This window comes from Myxine glutinosa, chromosome 5, assembly GCF_964187855.1.
Source record: "Myxine glutinosa chromosome 5, kmMyxGlut1.1, whole genome shotgun sequence".
Taxonomy (NCBI): domain Eukaryota; kingdom Metazoa; phylum Chordata; class Myxini; order Myxiniformes; family Myxinidae; genus Myxine; species Myxine glutinosa.
The window spans coordinates 55,042,110-55,057,510 of record NC_136265.1 but is presented as its reverse complement, the minus strand read 5'-3'; the positions used below and the strand labels follow the sequence as shown (position 1 = coordinate 55,057,510).

General features: G+C 44.6%; 1 protein-coding gene across 1 annotated transcript in view; it reads left to right on the top strand.

Annotated features, from left to right (window-relative positions):
• The window catches only part of LOC137415245 (uncharacterized), an 83,272-nt gene that overhangs the window by 10,470 nt on the left and 57,401 nt on the right, over positions 1-15,401 (top strand). The window lies entirely within an intron of this gene.

Here is a 15,401-nt window from a genome sequence, read left to right as displayed (position 1 = left end):
TTCACTCTGGCCCGAGGAGCCTAGCGCCTCGACTCCAGTTCCCGACGGTGACGTTGCGTCAGCTGAAGTCCACCCGAGCCTCCCGTCAAGCCACCCTCAGGTGCCGTGCTCCTCAGGGACCGCTCCCGCCATGTCGCGATTCAGCAGGAACGCTAATGCTAAGGTATATGTGGGAAACCTGGGCAATGGAGCAGCGAAAGCCGAGCTAGGGAGGGTCTTCGAACATTACGGACCACTCCGCAACGTATGGGTTGCTCGAAACCCACCTGGATTTGCAGTTGTTGAGTTTGAAGAGCCACGAGATGCTGAAGATTCGGTCAGAGCCCTTGATGGAAGGTTAATTTGCGGATCGCGTGTGTGCGTCGAGATGTCGAATGGCATGTCGCGGCGGCCTCGTTTCAGACGCCCGTTGGTCCGCAGGCCTTTCGACCCGAACGATCGATGTTACCAGTGCGGTGAAAGGGGTCATTACGCATATGACTGTTGTTCTCGACACCGGAGGAGTACCCGCCGCTCTAGGTCTCGGCCTGTTTCCTTCCTGTCAACGCTTCCCCCAACTTGAGTTTGGCCCCCTTGCCTCTCTATTGTGCTTTGTGTGAAGTGTAACTCTTGTAGGGTAGATATTAATGTGGTGTATGGTGTTAAAATTTGTGTGTGAAAAAAAAAAAACCAAACTGGTTCATTGTTAACCTGTTAATGCCTGTTAATTGCCTGTGCGTTAATAATTGCGTTATTGTTGCGCTATTGCGTTGCGTTGTATTGTTGCGTTGTTGCGTTATTGTTGTTAATAAGTGTTAATAATTGTTAATTGCGTTAATTGCCTGTTAGCGATTACCGCCATCATCTTGCCATGTGATTTGCACCTACTACAAATACTGGTTTTAAAAACGCCGTCTATTCGACGGGGTTTTTACTTAGGGGGGGAGGACTGTGAGAAACCACCGGTGAAACCACCTGTTCTCACCCAGATTTGGTGCCCCGCCCACCGCGTGACGTGGCCTCCTTGGAGCCTCACGCGATCGGGAGGCGATTCGGCACGTGATTGGTGGAGAGTCGAGAGAGGGCGGTCGCGATCTTGTGCAACGGACGCGGCTCGAAGGCTCCGAGTGGGAAATCTCAAAAGGGCTTTTCCTTGAATCCTCACGACAGCCGAGTTGGGCTGGTCGATTACAGTTCGGTATTTTACGAGCGAGTAACTCCGGAAGAGAACGAGTGATTCCCGGATCTCGTAGATTGGAACCGCGAGTGATTGCCTGCTTCGTGTTGGAGCTGCTGGCCGACCGTTCCTGCCGGCCTTGTGCGGTGAATTCCATCCTGTTACCCTCCGAGTCCCGGAGATCGTCGATTGGAGCCGCGAGTGATCTTACCTGCGTCCTGTTTGGAGCGTCTGTTGCCGACAGTTCCTGCAGGCTTTGTGCAGTGTATTCCATTCTGTTACCATTTATGGTTTTTGTGATCGAGCCAATAAAGCATCGTGCCTTACCCCTAGAAGGCCGATTAAAACACAATTGTGTTTATTGAGTTCTCTCTGTCCACTCCGTGGACTACTTGAAGCCCGGACATTAACGTCCGTATTCCGTGCTGGGAACCATTTCACAGCCGGGATCGCGACAATATACACACAGACTTGGCATTTAATATGGAATTTTTTTTTTTAATATGGAATATTCCATATTAAATGCCAAGTCTGTATCTATCTATCTATATAAAGCAGTAAAGTATTGTTACAGACGCGGTTTTAGATGTTATATTGACCGAGCGGTGGTGTATTTAACCGCGTCCGAACAGTTACTCCCCGATTAGAACCCGATTCCACCCGACGTTGACCAGATCGCCCCACAGATATTCAATCGGGAAACCTCTAAAGCGACCGAAAGAGAATGAAAAAGAAGAAGAAGAAGAATACGGAGGAAGAACAGATTTATTATACACACACAAGCAATGGATGGAAGAAGCAGTAACACAGCGAATCGTTAACTTACACTATTCATTTTTACTTAACCCCAAGACAACGAGCAGGACAGGACGTTCACACTTACACAGGGGATATTGCAGGCAGGTAGGGCTTGAGGTGGATTGCTTGAGAGGGAGGCAAAGTCGGAGGCAGCAGCTCTCAATTCCTCGCGGTTTTGGCGGGAAAACCCTCCGTCGCGTATCCGCTGCGGTAGACGTCACGCGCTGGTTCGGCACACCTGCTCCTCTTCTTGTGGTGGAGCCGTCTCCCTCCTTTCAGCGCGTCTCTCCAAAGCTGGTTTCCTTGCCGAGTACCTCTCCTCTTTGGCTTGGAGCGTTTCGCATCTCACCGCTCCTCTTGGTGCCGCCTCTTTGCTCATCTCCCAGGTCATCTGGTAAAGCAGTCCCTTACAGTCGCTTTTATCACCTCGGGCGGAATTAAGCCGCCGGCTCCGAGGGCACGCCTAACGGGTCGCTCACCGCGGTGCTGATTGGCTGTTAGGGCTGGCTCACTCCTCCCCTCTTATGACGAGGTGGAGACACGCCTTTCTTCTCCGACTCAAAGCACATGGGCAATGGCGGCCTGCGGGATTGAAAACAACTCCCCTTTTGAAAGGAACTTTGGAGAGCGGAGATGTTTGGGGAAATTGGAAGGGCCTACGCTTATTTTGTTTGATACAATGCAAAGTCAATCTAGTAGGAAACACATATTTAGCCTACATGGAATAAGGAAATACACTATTTAAAAGATATATCGTGACCTGCGTGTAAGTTTCATGGAATTAACTAGGAGGACGGCTGCGACCATTATTTACATTAACAGGGTGTTACCATACTTTTGTAACGTTCACATTGTAACGTTTCCACATTCGTTACAGTATGTTTGTTTGTTTGTTTGTTTGTTTGTCCTCTTATAACTCGAGAACTACTCATCGCAGAGCAAAACCAAAGGCATATTCCGAATCAGTACATCTCAGAGCAACTACAGCACACCTTAAAATTTAAAAAACTTTGCGTTTTAAAATTATGACGTCATCAGCGTATTTCAGAACGTTAATTTTTCAACTTCATATTCGGAATCAGTCCTAGGTGTCCATTTTGAACTATAAAAGACCTTCAATCCCTTAAGTGACTGTTTTTCGAATAAAGGTAACAGATTGGTAAAATAAATGATAATTTAATAAAGCGAAATGTCTATTGTACTGCTTTACAAATTAAAACACACGATGCCTCTTTTTACTTATACACCGCCCACAAAGTTATAACCGGAACTGACGGATGTTTATTCTTTTAATGAGTACGGAGGGGGATATGTGTCCGTATTTAAGTGAAGAATTGGACATTATGACTTAATAGATCGATTAACAAAAAAATCGATTGGTGCAAGCTCAAGCCTTTTGAAGTGAACTGATCGTACCTGAAGTTTAAATGCATTTGAAACGTATGGCAAAGGAAGTCCGGCGTCCCAGAGCCGTTTACTTCTTCACTCGCACAGATAGGGCACGGAAAGAGAGTGTCGTGTACTGTTTATCGGAAGCAATTTGTTTGGTACTTTCCATTGATTAATTTCGTTCAACTTCATATTCGGAATCAGTACGTCCCAGAGAAACTTCGTAACGTTAATTTTTCAACTTCATCCGATTGACATGGGACCAACGGCATGTGACAGAGAGTGAAACATACATGCTACATTTATTTGACGACAATGACTTCCGACTTCCGGGTTCGGAATGCGGGACCAATGCCATTTGACAGGGAATAAAAAATAAATGCGACATTCAATTGACGACAATGACTTCCGACTTGACTCCCCCTTCCCCCTCCCCTCCCCCCTCCCCTCAACCTCCCCCCTCCCTTCTCCCCCTCCCCCTTCCCCTTCCCCTCCCCCTTCCCCTCCCCCTACCCCTACCCCTTCCCCCCTACCCCTTCCCCTTCCCCCCTACCCCTTCCCCTTCCGCCCTACCCCTTTCCCTCCCCCTTCCTCTCCCCCTCCCCCTCCCCTCCCCCCTCCCCTCTCCCCCCTACCCTCTCCCCCCTCCCCTCTCCCCCTCCCCCTCCCCCTCCCCCCTCCCCTTCCCTCCTCCCCTTCCCTCACCCTACCCCTCCCCATTCCCCCCTCTTCTCCCCTCTCCCCCTCCCCATCCCCCCTCCCCCCTCTTCTCCCCTCCCCCCTCTTCTCCCCTCCCCCCTCTTCGCCCCTCCCCACCCTCTCCTCCCCTCCCCCCCCGTTCCCCTCCCCTCCCCTTCCCCCTCCCTTCCCCTCCACCGCCCAGCAATGCCGGGTACCTCTGCTAGTATATATATATATATATATATATATATATATATATATATATATATATATATATATATATATACAGACTTGGCATTTAATATGGAATATTTTTTTTCCTTGACTTGGGTTTACTTTCTTAACTCGGTATATCAATCTGGTGAGTTTCTTTTACACTTTGGTGATTTATTTGTTAAAAGAACCATGTCACTGATTGTCTGTCGCAGCAAGAAGTCAACAACAGGATTATATCACAGGTGGTGTGGCAAAATGTACAGACAGGTGCATTTGATGATTGGCTTCACAGTTGGGTATACAAGGGTTGTTGCGTTCTGTTTTAGTGGAAAAAAACTACTGCACGTCTCCAAAAGTTATTGCCGCTTCCTCTGGAGATGGTCCGTCAACTCAACAATGCTGTTTGTCATGGAGTGGTGGCTTTACGAAATTACGGCATGAAACAGCGTGCTATTGCTCGGCAGTATGGTATCACTCAAGGTCAGGTGTCAAAGATCCTGAAACGAAATGCTCAGAGGGGTGTCCCTACTACAATACCGAGGCCAGGACGTCCCCGCAGAACCACAAGGAGGGATGATCGCCAGCTGCACCGGTTAGTCCGCAATGGCCGTACCAAGTCAGCTAATCGGCTTAGGGCTGAGTGGCAGCAACTGACAAATGTGCCTGTATCCAGAAGGCTAGTCAACCAACGACTGGTTCAAGCAGGCTATCGTGCCAGGCGTCCCCTGAGAAAGCCACGCCTGACCAGACAACACCGCCAGCGCCGAATGCAGTGGGCCAGAGAGCACCGTCAATGGCAGCCAGGACACTGGAATCACGTGATCTTCAGTGACGAGTCTAGATTTCTGGTCTATCGTCAAGATGGCCGCATCCGAGTGCGCAGACAAGTGCATGAAGCCTACAACAAAGATTGTATAGTGCCAAGAGTCCAAGCTGGAGGTGGTGGGGTAACCGTTTGGGCTGCTTTTCATGCAGGGGGCAAAACCGACCTGGTTGTTCTGAATGGAAACCTGAACCAGTTCAAGTACAGGGCCATTCTGGAAGAAACATTGCTTCCATTTGCTCGTGCAGCCTTTCGAGGAAATTTTGTCTTCCAAGATGACAATGCACGGCCTCATCGTGCTCGCATGATCCAACACTTTCTTGCTGACCGTGGTGTAGAGCATATGGAGTGGCCTGCCATGTCCCCGGATATGAATCCGATAGAGAACTTGTGGGCAGAATTACCGCGTCAAATCTACCACTTGGACCAGCAGCCGACCTCTGTGCGTGAATTGCAGCAGGCTATTGTCACTGCATGGCAAGCAATTCTTGTCCAAACCTTGGCAAATCTCGTGAACAGCATGCCTCAACGTGTGCGTGCTCTCCTGAATGCTCGTGGGGGTTACACGAAGTACTGAACTGTAATTTTACTGTCCGTAATCCCAGTCGTAATTTAACTTTTGTTTTTAAAAAATTTTTTGGCTAATGTGCAAAATAAAGAGATACTTCTGGAAAACGTACAGAAGTTTAACACAGTACTGTCCATGAATTGAGTTCGATATCAGTTTCCATCACTTTCAAGGATCAATTTATTTGTTTCGAAATGTCAAATGTGGTTTTTGTTTCTTTTAAAGGTCACATTAACAAAATCTAGAATAATTTCAACATAATTCCAATGAACTTTTGGTTCTAAGACATCTTGAAAAGTAAGTTCACCCCCACAAAAAAAATATTCCATATTAAATGCCAAGTCTGTGTGTATATATATATACAGTGATCCATCGTTTATCGCGGGGGTTACGTTCCAGAACCCCCCGTGATAGGTGAAAATCCACGAAGTAGAAACCATATATTTATTTTATTATTTTTATATATTTTAAGCCTTTAAAAACCCTCCCCATACTCTTATAAACCTTTCCCACGCTCTTATGAACCCTTTCTACACTCTTAAACACACTTTTGAGACCCATCCTTAGTCCTTACGTATTAGAAAAATATTTGTACGTGTATATATAGCTGTACAGTACATTGATGCAAGTTCTTTTATAATTGCAATTAATTAACAAACAAACATACACATATTATCATGGAACTACACAAGTACAGTACAACAAAGTATTTACATTGATGCAAATTGTGTTTTTGAAAGCAAAAGGCAATAATTGACAAAAGTGCCTTTAATCAAACCTGAGGCCTAAGCATAAAGAAGTCTTCATGAGCTATTCAATATAGAGATGATGATTAATTTTGAAAATTAATAAGAAATACATTAGCTTCCTCTTGCATATGCAGCAGCTTCCTGATGGTTAATTTGTAGGAAGCAGTGGGGGGTGGAGAGGAGGTGAGGAGGGTGGTTATTCCTGATCTGATGCAGTGATGAAGCAGATATCTCATCTGTATCAAAAGGTAATGACCGAAAAATCCCATCCTCCACAACCTCGGTCATTCATGTTACTCAGCGACTTAATTTAATTGCAGCTTTAGACAACATCATCGAAATCGTCATCATGATCATGTGTCTCTAAGTTGTAAACATAAGTTATTGTAAATTAGAGGTTACCCAAAGTATGATGACTCTTAAAACCATATTGATCATTAAACTGCAGGACACAGTTTGGCATCAACCTTGCAAATTACTTAAAGTAGCGAAGAACCGTCCAAGATCCCTCCTTACGGATGGGTTAATTACCCCCAGAATCATGGACAAGTTAATTACCCCCAGAATACGGGACTTTCAAAATGCGCAATTCTTTGTCTACTCATTTATAATGCGTATTTTATTTAGATTTACTGTAATATTCTTTTAATATAGGTTTTAATTAATGTGTTATATTTTTATTTATATTATTATTAATTTTTTAGGCTAGAAAATGCTTATTTTACCGCAAAAATAATTAAAATCTAAAAAAATAAAAATACCTATAGGCCGCAGAATCCCACGATATAATGAAAAATCCGATATATAATTTTACATATACTAGCGAGAAAAACCCGCGATGTACCGAAGCCGCGAAAAGTGAAGCGCGATATAGCGAGGGATGACTGTATGTATATATATATATATATATATATATTTATTTTTTTTTTTTATTTTTTTTTTTTTTAAATATATATATATATATATATATATATATTTATATATATATATTTATATATATATATATATTAATATATATATATATATATTTATATATATATATATATATTTATATATATATATATATATATATGTATATATATATACACAAAGAATTAAGTTAAGCACCCCCCCCCCCCCCCCCGTTTTTTTACAACCTCGCACATTACAAGTTTGTTGTCGTCAAAACAGTGTAATATACCCATGTTATTGCTATATTTTCTGGAGAAGTGATATTATGGTCACATAAAAACATAACAATCATGCCGTTTTCAATATTTTATTCTGAATAATTTAAGGTGAAATTTTTTGGGAATTTTCGGCATATTTTCACCTCAATTTAAGTATGGAGCTATAGGTCCATCACGGACAGTGTGGATGACGTTTATGTTTTCTAACGTACAGTCATTCTTCCGAGAAGACCTCTAGCGATCTTTGCGTCAATAACGTGTGTAGGACCCACGTGATCGGATCACTGACTCAACCCTACGTCTCATAGACCCTGTAAGCCGTCGTATGCGTTGCTGTGGCAGGTTGTTCCATTCCCGATGTAATGCACGTTCCAATTCATCCAGATTGGCTATTGGAGGGACCATCTTCGCAATTTGTCGTCCCAACATGTCCCGAACGTGCATTACATCGGGAATGGAACAACCTGCCACAGCAACGCATACGACGGCTTACAGGGTCTATGAGACGTAGGGTTGAGTCAGTGATCCGATCACGTGGGTCCTACACACGTTATTGACGCAAAGATCGCTAGAGGTCTTCTCAGAACAATGACTGTACGTTAGAAAACATAAACGTCATCCACACTGTCCATGATGGACCTATAGCTCCATACTTAAATTGAGGTGAAAATATGCCTAAAATTCCCAAAAAATTTCACCTTAAATTATTCAGAATAAAATATTGAAAACGGCATGATTGTTATGTTTTTATGTGACCATAATATCACTTCTCCAGAAAATATAGCAATAACATGGGTATATTACACTGTTTTGACGACAACAAACTTGTAATGTGCGAGGTTGTAAAAAAACGGGGGGGGGTGCTTAACTTAATTCTTTGTGTATATATATATATATATATATATATATATATATATATATATATATATATATATATATATATATATGGAGATTGGAATCCGGACGGTATATATATATATATATCCGGACGGATTGGAATATATATATATATATATATATATATATATATATATATATATATTGTTGCGGATCTCAGCGCCGGCCTTTCCCCTTTTACCAAGAGGGGGTTAGTCCCATTGTCTTTTACGAGCCGACGGGACCCGGGACCTATGACGTTTTTCCCGGGCAGCGTTAAATAGGGTTTTAGGACTATGAATTTGCTATTACCGAAGTACTAACGCTGACCGGAAACGAGGAAATAAGCCACGCCCGAATCACGGGTGTTGGTGGAAACGCGGAGCGGTAGCGACCCGTGACCCGAGCCGTTATCAATGACTAAACCCGATCCGAGCGGTTCTTAATCGTGCCACACTTACCCAATGGAGGAAATGACTGAAGCGGTCGAATTTGGGAAGAAAAGGAATAACAGATTTATTTACACTTTGTACAATAAAGAAGAAGAAGAAGAATACACAGTGCAGCCTTAAACAGTCTTAACTTATCCCTGCACAAACGGGCCCGTCACACTCAGGTATGGTATCACATATATAGCATATGGAGTGGCCTGCCATGTCCCTGGATATGAATCCGATAGAGAACTTTTGGGCAGAATTAACGCGTCAAATCGACCACTTGGACCAGCAGCCGACCTCTGTGCGTGAGTTGCAGCAGGCTATTGTCACTGCATGGCAAGCGATTCCTGTCCAAACCTTGGCAAATCTCGTGAACAGCATGCCTCAACGTGTACGTGCTCTCCTGAATGCTCGTGGGGGTTACACGAAGTACTGAACTGTAATTTTACTGTCCGCAATCCCAGTCGTAATTTAACTTTTGTTTTTGTTAAAAAAAAATTTGGCTAATGTGCAAAATAAAGAGATACTTCTGGAAAACGTACAGAAGTTTAACACAGTACTGTCCATGAATTGAGTTCGATATCAGTTTACATCACTTTCAAGGATCAATTTATTTGTTTCGAAATGTCAAATGTGGTTTTTGTTTCTTTTAAAGGTCACATTAACAAAATCTAGAATAATTTCAACATAATTCCAATGAACCTTTGGTTCTAAGACATCTTGAAAAGTAAGTTCACCCCCACAAAAGAAATATTCCATATTAAATGCCAAGTCTGTGTGTATGTGTATATATATATATATATATATATATATATATATATATACACAGTGGAACCTTGACTTACGAGTGCCCCAACTTACGAGTTTTTCGAGATACGAGCCGTCGCTCGGGCGGTTTATTGCTTTGAGATGCGAGCCGAGATCTGAGTTACGAGCTTTCGCCACCCGGTCACGTGGTTATCTTGCTGTGCAAGTACAGTATCTCTGCCGTATAGCGCTGCATTTTTGTTTTCGCATGTTGGTTATTTTGAGTTTACTCCACCAGGTGGGTTCAGGTCACGTGGTTATCTTGCCGTGCAAGTACAGTATCTCTGCCGTCAACTTGTTCAGAGTGCCGGCGATAGCTCGCCTTCTCTTTGTGGAAAACACGGTACTAAGAAGAAGAAGAGGATGATGTGCTTGGATATAAAACACGCAATCGTCGAAAAACATGAGCGAGGTGTCGAGGAGGACGTATATAACGGCAGAGGAGAAGAGCATGCCAGGCCACAACTTGTGGATATAAAACACGCAATCGTCGTGTTTTATATAAAACTTGTGCTTGGATATAAAACACGCAATCGTCGAAAAACATGAGCGAGGTGCCGAGGAGGACGTATATAACGGCAGAGGAGAAGAGCATGCCAGGCCACAACTTGTTCAGAGTGCCGGCGATAGCTCGCCTTCTCTTTGTGGAAAACACGGTACTGAGAAGAAGAAGAGGATGATGTGCTTGGATATAAAACACGCAATCGTCGAAAAACATGAGCGAGGTGTCGAGGAGGACGTATATAACGGCAGAGGAGAAGAGCATGCCAGGCCACAACTTGTGGATATAAAACACGCAATCGTCGTGTTTTATATAAAACTTGTGCTTGGATATAAAACACGCAATCGTCGAAAAACATGAGCGAGGTGCCGAGGAGGACGTATATAACGGCAGAGGAGAAGAGCATGCCAGGCCACAACTTGTTCAGAGTGCCGGCGATAGCTCGCCTTCTCTTTGTGGAAAACACGGTGAGATCCTTAACATCCAATAACTAATGGGACGCAAACGGGGCGCCCAGTTTAGCGGTACACACATTGATGAATCACCCTGCCTGTGATTCACCCATGACAGGTTATAGCTGGGTCGGGATTCAAACCCAGGCTGGACAGTTTAGACTTTAGAGTCAAGTGTGCGTACCTCCAGTCCAGGCCATCCTGCCAACTTGTATGCTGCATACAGGTGAAATATAAAGCGCGAGATATTTTTATATATACTGTATATGTTTTTTAAAAATTGGTGTGGTTTTTGGCGGGCTGGAACGGATTAATAGCATTTCAATGCATTTTAATGGGGAAATTTGATTTGAGAAACGAGCAATTTGAGTTACGAGCTCGGTCACGGAACGAATTAAACTCGTAAGTCAAGGTTCCACTGTATATATATATATATATATATATATATATATATATATATATATATATATATATATATATATATATATATATATATATATATATAGATATATATATATATAGATATAGATATATATATATATATATATATATATATATATATAGATATATATATATATAGATATAGATATATATATATATATATATATATATATTGTTGCGGATCTCAGCGCCGGCCTTTCCCCTTTTACCAAGAGGGGGTTAGTCCCATTGTCTTTTACTAGCCGACGGGACCCGGGACCTATGACGTTCTTCCCGGGCAGCGTTAAATCGGGTTTTAGGACTATGAATTCGCTATTACCGAAGTACTAACGCTGACTGTAAACAAGGAAATAAGCCACGCCCGAATCACGGGTGTTGGTGGAAATGCCGAGCGGTAGCGACCCGTGACCCGAGCCGTTATCAAGGACTAAACCCTGTTGTTGGGCTAGCAGCTAGGGTGCCGGCTTTAGGATCCTGGGTTCGAATCCCGGTCGATCGCTGAATTAACGCCAGAGGGGTTGACTCAGCCTGTTCATCCTTCCGAGGTCGGCTAATTGAGTACCAGTTCACTGGTAATTCCCTGTTTGTCGTTAAAGGCGGCAAAAAGGGTTGGCGTCAGGAAGGGCATCCGGCCGTAAAACATTGCTTCAAAAAGGGGACCAAAAAACAACAACAACCACGGTTCCCGAAAAAGGCCAACCCCCGCTTTGCGGGGAAAAATGGCCTCTAAAGGTGGTTATTATATTTTTATTAAACCCGATCCGAGCGGTTCTTAATCGTGCCACACTTACCCAATGGAGGAAATGACTGAAACGGTCGAATTTGGGAAGAAAAGGAATAACAGATTTATTTACACTTTGTACAATAAAGAAGAAGAAGAAGAATACACAGTGCAGCCTTAAACAGTCTTAACTTATCCCTGCACAAACGGGCCCGTCACACTCAGACACACTCACACGGGGTTGCAGACGAACAGGTCGATGGTCCAGGGATGGCGTCCAGGCAGCTCTTCCTCCGGTCCACAACTCGCACCGCGAAGGAGACGAACAAAGACGGCAGGAGCTCTCCACGTGTCGTTCTTGTGCACGGGATTATTATCGGGCGGACGGTAGGCTGGCTTCGGCAGTTACGCTCGCGGCTCAGCTGCGTACGTAATAAACGAATAGTTCATAATGGTTCAATGAACGCGAGCAATGCGCTTCTCCCTTCTCAATTCCGTGTCCTTTTCCAACCAGTCCTCTTGATACCAGCGCTTTGCTCCCGTCCTTATCAAGTCCTTCAACACCACGCATCCCTTTCTCATCTGATCTCATCCGTGAACTCATGAGCGCCTCTCCCTTCTCATCTGAGGTGGCAGCCTCGCGCCAAGGGTTTTATTACCACGCCCTTGGAACCCTCTGGAACTCACCAGACGTCTCTTGCCACGCCCTATCAAGCCATGCCCACCGAGCTCTGGTTGGTTGTTGCCCTTACCGTCACCGCCTTCTGACGCGCTGCTTGACGCGGCCACACCTCGTCCTCGCGCTCCTCCCTCTTTCCAGGCCTACCTCGTGTCATTGGACTAGTTTCGAGCGAAACCAAGGGCAGCGAACGCTGCTGGCGGCCAAAGCGTAACAAACTGCTGCGGGTAGCCCAAAGCGTAACAAATTGAGGGATGCCAAATGGGGTGCGGGATCGATTATGCCCATGATGGAAATTGGAGGGTGGCGGCAAAATGAAAGGGGCCTAAGCTTTCTTTTTTTTTTCTTTTTTTTCTTTTTGTATACTGAATCGAGGCTCGTGAAAGAGCTAACATTTATTTCACAAACAAATCAACCAGACAAACAAAATATACAAGGTTCTTAACCTTTAATATACAAGGTTCTTAATTTCTTTACACAATGCAGATGTCACTAGGGAAATGGCCTACTCTTACACATACTATGACATAAATAATTCTAATGGGCCTACGTGTTGCTTGTGGACTAACTATGGGGGGCAAACCTTTAACCTTTAATGATGTTATATGTACAATTCTCAAAACCTCAACACTGCCCCCCTCCTTCGCCAGGCTCGTCCCCAAGCCGAACCCACACAAGTGAGCACGACCGGTTTTTAGCAAGGGTCAGGACTACTTTTTAACTTCCGTGTGACACGTAGGTGCGGTTTCCCTCGACATTTAATCTAACACCCTGTGTCCGACAGTTTTACAAGACTAAATATGTCCCACCTACTGCGTTGTGTACTAACTAGCAGATTCACACCCAGGGCTAACCGAATTACGGAAAGAATTCTCAAACTATACATAAAGCCGGTGGGGAGCATGTTATTTACAAGACTAATTAATTATTTACAGTACTACAACCCAGGACCTGTTCTTTTTGTGGGAGAGAATTTTGAAGAGAGGAAGAAACACAGAATGCACTGCACTGCACCAATACACCATACAACAATATGCACAAAAATGCACAATCATGCACAATCATCAAAAAATGCACATTTCAAATAAATGTTGGCTTTGCTGCTGGCTGCTGCGGGGCTGCTGCTTGGCTGCGTCTTGCGTCTTCCTGCTTCGTCTTCGGTGTGCCGTAATAAAACTTGAGATCTTCCTTCCTGACACACCGGAATAAATAAAAAGTGCACAAACCGTGTCCGCTTTTTATTATTATTTGCAGGGCCATCTTATGGTCCATCTGCGTGACTTTTACACCACTTAGAATCAGTGGTCTGCAGGGCAAGATAACGCTTGCAGCAAGTGTTTGCTCGGCAAGATGCCAGGCCACAGAACGTGTGGTCCATAGGTGTACTGGTGCAGCCAGAGGTAGCAGAGTGCAGCGCAAAAGTGCAGCCACACAGCTCAGGGTTCCTGCACACTCCCCTCAACAAAAAAATATGGGTCCATGGGTGGGGAGGAAAGACAAAGCAGAGGTTAGCAGAGGAAAGGGCACAAGGGTACACAGCAACACAAGGCAATGCAACATGAGGAGCATGGGAGAGCGAGCGGAAAAGCTCGTCCCTAGCCGTACATAACCCCCCATGTTACGAGGTTATGTTACGAGGTCGCTACACTACCCTTGCCCTTCCCTGTATTTACACTTTACAATTTCGTCGCTACGTTTTTGTCTTTTCTATCCCCCCTCAACTCCAAATTCGTCATCCAATCCCTCCCAAGAAGGAAGAGATGGAATACCACACAATGTCACTTCCACGTCAAGATGCGTCTTACCTTCCAAACATTTGCAAAATCTGGTGTGGAGTCCTGTTACCTTGGTGAGTGGATGCGGATGGTGCGAAGAGATTTCTTATCCTACCTATCCTCTAATAACATTAACACAATTACACTACCCGGGGTCTTGCCCTGCCAATCCAATTGGCCATCTTTACTCTATGTGGTTCTAAAAGCCAATTCCCATTGACCCACCCTGTGGTGCCTCCCAAATTTTGGGGTCTCACTCCCCCATTTTTTCTCACTGTGCCTTCGCACAATTTCGGGGCTGGGTCGTGTGGCTCTACCAGCAGGTTTACCTACCTGCGCACCTCCGCCATTGAAGTCGCCACCCGAGCTTACCATGCTCCTTACAACTACCCTAAATCGGGGAAGGCCCCTCCTGGCTCTCTCACCCCTCTGATGCCCTCTCTGGCATTGGGCTACCCTGGTCCTTCTCTCGGATCCTCGGGCCCCACTGAACACTACTCTGAACTCTAACTGGCTCCCAGAGCCTACCTGCGGCCTCACCTGGCCGACAGACTACCAGTGGCGGAGTGCCCCAATAACCATACTCACCAACAGGCCCACACGCCCAGCCATGTCCACAGACTCATGCACCCATCAAAGCACTTCTTTCTACTACCTGCACCACAGGTGTCAATATCCAAACAATTTACCTAAACCCTCTACCTAACTTTAAACTACCCTCCCCGGGTACTCGTGAAGGGGTCCATCTCCCTCCATCCACTCCTTCGCACCATGCACTCCACACCACTCATTCCACACCATTCATTCCACACCAAATACTCTCACACCAAATATTCCCCACTTGCACACCATGCAAGTCAATTCACTCAACACAATTCCACTTGTCCTCAATATAACCACTCATACATCACCTCTGGTCATCCCCGACCAATTCCTCATTTGCTCACGCTCACCACAAAGATTCCCATTCAATTCCTCATTTGCTCAAGCTCATCACAAATATTCTCAATCTCAAGCTCATACACACAGCATCATCTAACTAACTACTTCCCTCTAATACTCGTGCTTTCCCATCTTCCCTTACACTAAGCACACCCTCGTCATTATCATCCATCTAATCTCTCTACGTCCCCTCTACCTGTACAAATGTCACTACTTAAAT